Source organism: Epinephelus lanceolatus, chromosome 11 (genome assembly GCF_041903045.1).
Source record: "Epinephelus lanceolatus isolate andai-2023 chromosome 11, ASM4190304v1, whole genome shotgun sequence".
Taxonomy (NCBI): Eukaryota; Metazoa; Chordata; class Actinopteri; order Perciformes; family Serranidae; genus Epinephelus; species Epinephelus lanceolatus.
The window spans coordinates 18,739,834-18,747,537 of record NC_135744.1 but is presented as its reverse complement, the minus strand read 5'-3'; positions in this window follow the sequence as shown (position 1 = coordinate 18,747,537).

Below are 7,704 nucleotides of genomic sequence, written 5' to 3'. Positions count from 1 at the left end.
CACACACACACATATACTAATTGCAGGCAGGAGGCATCCTACTCATTATAGGCCAAATTAAAGCAATCAATTGAAACTAGAGACCAGCAGAGAGGAATTCATTCATGGGGCTTGATCTCCTCTATAAAGACCGCACAGGCTGTGTCAGCTATATAACTCGACAAAACCACACAGATTGACCAGGGTCTGTCACGCAATCAGTCTGCTAATCACCTTCACAGTCAGTTAATGGGGTGCACTTATAAGGAGATGCAAATCAGCTTTTCCATGTTGTATACGAGCAAACATTGAGATGCTGAACGACGAAACGTCCCGTTATCGTTCAAAAATATCTTCAAAATGAAAGTTGTGCCGACGTTCAGGATGTTATCTGGACATGAGCTCAGGCTGCGACTGATCTGGCAAGTAATTTTAACACATTACTTTCCACTGCGATGTATACTGCTGTGTTAAGAGGTCAGAGTAATTTCATGGATTTCTGTGAGATTAGGTTGCATTAATTGGATCATTTGGGACTGATAAAGTAGATCTTGGTGTCAGGAGGTTAAGTAATATAATTAAAGGTCCAGTGTGTCTGATTTAGGGGGAAATATTGTCAGAAATAGAATATAATAAGTATGTTTTCTTTAGTGTGTAATCACCTGAAAATAAGAATGCTTTTGCTACCTTTATGATTTGGCTCCAGGTGAAAACTTCCTGAACGTCTGGATCTTAAGTTATCACGTAATTAAAAACATAGCAGACAACTGCGTCAGACAGGACGTTATATTATTATATCGTTTCAGAACATGTAGCATTTTAAGTTGCGAATACCTGAAGAACCACAAGAAAACAAGCTGCCATTCCTGCAAAGTGTCTCTATACATTATGCCATATTTAAATGTAAGCTATCCTAAGAAGTGTACAATTATCTACTTTTACTTTCAATGTAATGTTTCTTTTGAAAGCATCAGCTGCTCCAACAGTAATGTTAAAACAAATGACGTAAAAACAAGTAACGTCAGCTAAGTTAACACTGCTTCGCTAACGTAGCTAACGTTGGTGGGCTGACGTTACACTGTCTAGGGGCTGCAGTGTCCGATCACAACCATTTCCCATCCAAAAAATTGCTTATCAAACATCATTTACAGAGTTCGCACACATTTTCATGGCCAAAATTTCAAAACTTTTCCATGACTTCTCGAGGACCAACAATAATACTTCCATCACCATTCACAATGTATGCAACGAACATTGCTCCACCTTAAATACGCAGTAAAATTTAAACGTAGCACTGGGGCAAAGCATGAGGAGAGCAACTTTGGAAATTATGGTCGGACAAACATAATTCTAGCTAGCTGGCATAGATGGAGGGAGAGACGGAACGTGGGGAGAAAATGAAGAAACGTGCATATGGAATGTGAAAGGGTAAGATTGGATTACCATTACAGAAAACAAAATTCCTTGACTTTTCTGAAACTTTCAGGGATTTAAGTAATTCCATGACTTGCCCAGGCCTGGAAAATGAAATTGGACGAAACAAAATGAACGCAACTTTTCCAGGTTTTCCATGACTGTGCAAAATCTGCATATTTAAAAAAGAAAGAAAAACACTGTTTTCATAGCAATAATATGACCAATATTTCCTGGTCATCACCATTTGGTCCTCTGTGTCATAACCACATTGCAGTTTTTGGCATCTGACTGATAACATTTTTGGCCAGGGACACAACGCCACTGAACAATGTTTGCTGGGATATGAAACCCTTCAACCAGTTTACGACATAGAATTATGTTCTTCTCAGCGCCAACAAAGATCTCTTGGCTGACACAAGTGGCTACACTGCTGCACACATCTGCAAGGCATTTCCTAGTCCAGCGCCTCTGAGTTTCTTCCTCTCTTTTCTTGCTCTTGCTCTCTCCAACACAAACACACACCAGAGGGGATCAAAGTGTTGAACATCATGGAAAAAACTTGTGTGGCAGGTGGGGAAATTCTTTCTGTTTGCCTCTGTGTTAAGCACAGGACGCTGGATAAAAATGAACATACCTGCCAAAATCAACCCCTGCATCTCTACATAAGCCCGCTTAAGGGAGAGCGAAAGTGTGAGTGTATCCAATTCCAACATTCCCAGTGTTTTTACAAACACATCATGCTCCTGTCACCAGGGGAGCCCCCTTCTCCTCCTCCTCCTCCTCCTCCTCCTCCTCTCCTCTGCTCTTCCTTTCCCCAGCAGCCAGGCCAACTGTTGCTCCATCTCCGGGGCAGATTAGGGGAAGCGCTGGCTCCTGAAGAATGCAGACCTGCTGCTGCCGCCGCCACTCTCAGTTGAGGATTTATTAGGACTGGCATGGCGGGCCCAGGCTTTTGGCCTCCAGCTAGCAGGGGAGAGAGGAGGAGAGGGCGGTGGAAGAGGAGGACCTCTGCTGAGATATTACATGCCATCAATACAAAACATCACGGTGCCTCTTAAAGGTCCAGAGTGGAGGATTTAGGAGGATATATTGGCAGAAATACAATTTATTAAGTATGTTTTATCTAGTGTATGATCACCTGAAAATAAAAATTGTCGTGTTTTCGTTACCTTAGAATCAGCTGTCTATATCTACATAGGGAGCAGATCCTCGCCATGTTCACCACCATGTTTCTACAGTGGCCCAAAACAGACAAACAGAACACTGGCTCTAGATAGCGGCATTCAGGTTTTCGCATTTGCTGTCGTAGTTTGCAGCCCCTCTGCAACAACAATGTTGGAGGAACAGATTTTTTAATTTGAAACTGCCTTTTTCAGTCGTTTTACCAGATGAAATCACTGGGTCTGTTTGTTTTGGAGAGGAAGAGGCCTCTGCAAATAATCTGACTCGTGAATCTACTGAAAAATCTACACTGAAGGAATTCTAACTGGGAGAATTTTAGCTGTCTGCAATCTGCAACCCTCACTGCTAGATGCCACTACATCATGCTAAATCTTACACACTGGACCTTTAAAGGACCGCAATAGCTCCTTAACCTGTGTTTGAGCTGTTTTTCACACAGCTTTCTTAACTCTGACAGCCATAGGTGGACATTAAATGCTTGAAGTTATGGAAGGGGAGTTTCAGTTAATAGAGATAAAAAGATTGGTAAGACATGACGTCCAATTTGAGACAAACAGCCTCTAATAGAGAACAAAAATAATGTTTTGCTACTCAGTATCGTGTCTACTAAAGGTTAATAAATTCAATTACACAAAGTAGAGGGAGATCTTTTTGTACTTGGATCCTCTGTTGTGTCTCCGGTCACAGTGACATTAAACACATGTTCCAAGTCATGAACGTTAAGCCGACCGGTGCTATGTGAACATTTAAATGGACACCGTGTTATATCCAGTCTGAGCCGCAATAACAAAACAATTACACCACAACAGCAACAAGATGTGAGCAGCGATGTGTATCCATGGTGAGTGGCTAGGAGCCTCCACAACTAATGCAGTGGCCTAGATCCAGGCTGCACACATCGATCAGATTGACAATTGAGAGGCCGCGTCGTGGCCGATAAGGCTGTTTTTTTTCTACAGCGGCTGGGGAGAAGCACATCTATTAAGGTGAAAGGAAAAAGGACGACAACTGCACAGTCGTGCCAGTGGCATTGTAATGACCTGGTGTGAGTGACTTGTAGAGGAGGACAGGGGAGGCAGGGCATGTTCTGTATAAGCAGAGACACAGAGGTCACCGTGGAACGATTCTTTTCACCTTGGTGGCCGCCGGTGTGCCGCGGGGATGTGCAAAGAGCACAGCACTACATTAATCTGCTCCTCACATCTATCTGGAGCCAATATGGAGTTACACGCTTCATTTGTTCAGTAAAGCAGTGAATAAGGATGGCCAACTCCTAGAGGAAACACCTGTGTTTGCATCCCACGTTTACAACACATCACCGTAATAAGTCTGGTTATTGCTGGCTATTAATTAGCAGCCTTAAAAATATATGAATAATTTACAGTCATTACTTAATAGCAGCAGTGACTGTGTAGTATCACTATGTGCTGTATAATGTGTTTGGTTTAAGCATCCTTTCATCACTTATCAAACAGCACCACCTGCTGGATATTAGGCAAAATAGTGACCAACAAGGAACTGGTGTAAAGTGTCAGAGGAAAAAATCTGTCCTTCATTGTCTTTGATGCTCTGCAGTTCTGTCTTTATGATGCATACATTATAAGTGGAGGGCCCGAGGTAATATCTGATCCCACTGCACACAGTAACACTGACTTTTATGTCTGTATGGAAAACCATAAAAAATAAAATTTTATGAGAGTAATACCGTAGGCTTACGAGATAGTGCTGAATACATACAACTATTTTCTGGGGTCATCTTTACAGAATGGATTCTACTGTACAATCACAATATTATCCTACTCAGTCTGCTTTAATTTACTTGGTTCATACAGTAACATGGACTGATTATTTTTTAATGCTTTATATTGCTATAACAACTCGAAAATCCAAACTTCTGGTCAGCATGTGGTGATTCAACTTCTAGCAGCACCTCATTTGAATCAATAAATGCTTTCCTATGCCCAATAAGCAATGTGTTCATGTTTTACTCCTGATTATAGTCAGGTGCTTGTCACTTTTTGGTGAATGTCTCTTGACAGACATATTTTCATCAGGGAAAAAAAAGCGTCACTCGACACTTTTCTCTCATGTTGCACACCTGAACAATTTTGTTATGTCACAGACAACGCCATATTTTGCTAGCAATGGGATTGGTAGTGTTACAAACACCACCATGAGATAGTAGTTTTCAATCCACACCAACTCCAGCCTGCATTCAGTGTCTCTGTCCACAGGAGCAGTCATCTGTCGGCAGCAGTGGCCAACCAAACTGCTTTCACCAGGCTGACTGACAGCGGATATTTACTGAACCAAAATACTTTTCATGTCAGCTCCATGGGAAGAAATCAATAGTGTTTGTATTTATGGATTCATTGATTTGAATTTCCAGTCCACTGTAGTGAGTGAGGGGAGTCTGTGGCTTACAGACAAATTGGAGTTGGAGTTGATCAATCAGTGAATGTATGGTTAATACCTTAAAAACACATATACAATGGAATGTTTGTGTTAACAGCTGTATGTGCAAAGTACGCTTCACTAAAGGCAACAAAAATATAACTGGAGTGTAGGGGGAAAAAAAGCATAGGAGGTTTCTGGTTAACATGGAGACCATTTAAAGCCTTTGGTCAAAGTATAAATTGAAAATGACATGTGAATGTTTAATTTCTTAATCAGGCTTTACACTCCGTCACCAGCATGAAGTGAGCTCCACTCACCTTATAACTGATTGACTGTTGGCTCCGTTGGAGTTTGAAGTTTCAGATTGCAGCTTCAAACTGAAGAGAGAAAAGAACTCCTGTCAACACTGATCCTGTGGTTCATTAGCTCAGTGAAAGTTAAAACTTTATAATATTATAATTTATTAATAACCTATAACTTTAATACAGTAATTCACAATATAACTTTATAACACAAGATAAGCCTTAATTCATCCCCAGAGGATAAATTCAAGTGTTGCAGCAACTCAAAGACAGAAATAAGTACAGATAAATAGAGGTAAAAATACACAAAGTTAAGAGGTAAAGTGACACGATATGATTAATAGCTGCAGGTCTAGTATTATTTAAAAGCGCTCTGTAATCATTAAAAGCTACATACACTTTTGGGTATGAAAGTACAAGTACAACAGCAGTGTACTCCAGTAAATGGACTGCATTTATATTGAGCTTTTATAGTCTTAGTGACCACTCACATTACAGTCACCATTCACCCCATTCACAATCATTTGCACACTTGTGGCTGAGGCAACCATACAAGGTGATACCTGCTCATCAGATAAACATTCACTCTCAGACACCAATGGGACAACCATCACAAGCAAATTGGGGATCAGTGTCTTGCCCCAGCACACTTCGACTGCAGGGGCCAGGAATCAAACCACCAACTCTCCTGATTCATAGATAGCCATACCTCCTGAGCCACAGCCACTCCAACAGAATGTAAAAGCTCAAGTATCTGTAAACCCAAACTCAAAGTACTTTAAGTCCACACTGTACGCAGCTTAAGTGATCCAATGCAGTTTTTTTTTTTACTGTAAACTTGTGTCTTTACATTAAACTGCAGTTCACGCATCAGCAGTTACTAAGCAGTGGTCGAGCCAAATAGCGTAGGAGAAACACTGATTTATAACGTTTAACTGCTTTATTCAGTATTTTTACAAGTTAAATCACCGGATCTGTTTGATATGGAAAGAAAGAGACCTCTGCAGATAATTTGGCTTCCGTTCAAAACCTCCTGAACGTCTGGATCATAAGTTTGTTGAGCACACATTATGGTATCAGAGAGAAAAGGTGAGCACACAAAGCAGGTTCGAAGCTAGCGCCTGTCTCCGCTGAACCAAACTGCATCAGAGAAACACTGATTTGTAACTTGAAACTACTTTATTCTGTATATTTACTGGTTTAAATCACCAGGCCTGTTTGTTTTGGAGAAAAAGAGACCTCTAAAGATAATTCGGCTCCCCATAAGAAGTTTGAGCTGTTGCAGTCTGCGATTTTCACCGCTGGATGCCACTAAACCCCTATTTTTTTCATATTCATGTCAATTCAGTTAGCATGGCAGCCTATTAGATAAATAACTTACCATTTGATGATGGCATCACTTGAAAAAAAAGTCCTTCCTCTTGTTATTTAGGATAATATGTTTGATGGCGGGGTCATGCAACTTTTAACTCCAAATTTTCATTAAAAGTTTATCTTAAAACTGGGTGGGACATAAATTCCCAACGGCTTCCAACGGGCTAGCTAGCTTGTTTATCAGCGGTTTTACTTGGACAGTTAGCAGTCGGACCACCAATTTAAACTGAAGATATGATTCATCAATTTTTATTACAGGACAACCAATCACAGAGCTGAAACTATATTTTCCTCCTAGCAACTGTAGAGGCAGAAAAATTCTGATTGGGAGACAAAGGTGCGTATTAATTTAACCCTTCACATTCCAACACAAACTGAACAGGTTGGTTTAAAGGGTTTGTTTTTCTCAGAAATATTTTGTTTAGATGTTGATTGGCAAACTATGAACTGTTCAAATAAAAGTAGAGCTGTTGACTTAATATATAAAAAAATAGATTTAAAAAAATATATATATTAATTTTTAGAATATCTTAAGCCAGGCATGTTCAAAGGCCGGGCCAGGAGCCAATCGTGGCCCGAAGATCAATTTCATATGGCCTGCAGCTTGTCTTTGTATGTACTAGTGCTAATGTTGTGTGGCAGCTTCCCCCCAAGTATTTTCACGTTATCTAATCTGGCCTCTATTCAAAAAAAGTTTGGACACTCCTGTTTTAGGCTCATTCTAAGGACCCAGAGGGCCCTGATGGTTGTCCACTGAGTATATCTACCATAATTATGTGGCTACAGCATTGTAGAATTGGATATTAATATGAATGCGGTATTAAAGTTAAGGGTAGGCAGAAATCTGAAACAGGCAAAAAAAATGGCCTTCCTCCTGCAGCTCTATCCTCTCTGTCCTAAGTCCATCCCAGCAGACAACCACCTGCATATGCACACGCTCCATAAACTAACCCAGTGTTTTCTATTGATAGATTCAGATTTATTATAATAGATATCTCATGTCATTGTGCAGTTGCATAGAGGTCCCTGCGCCTTGCTCCCCACCACCGTAGAG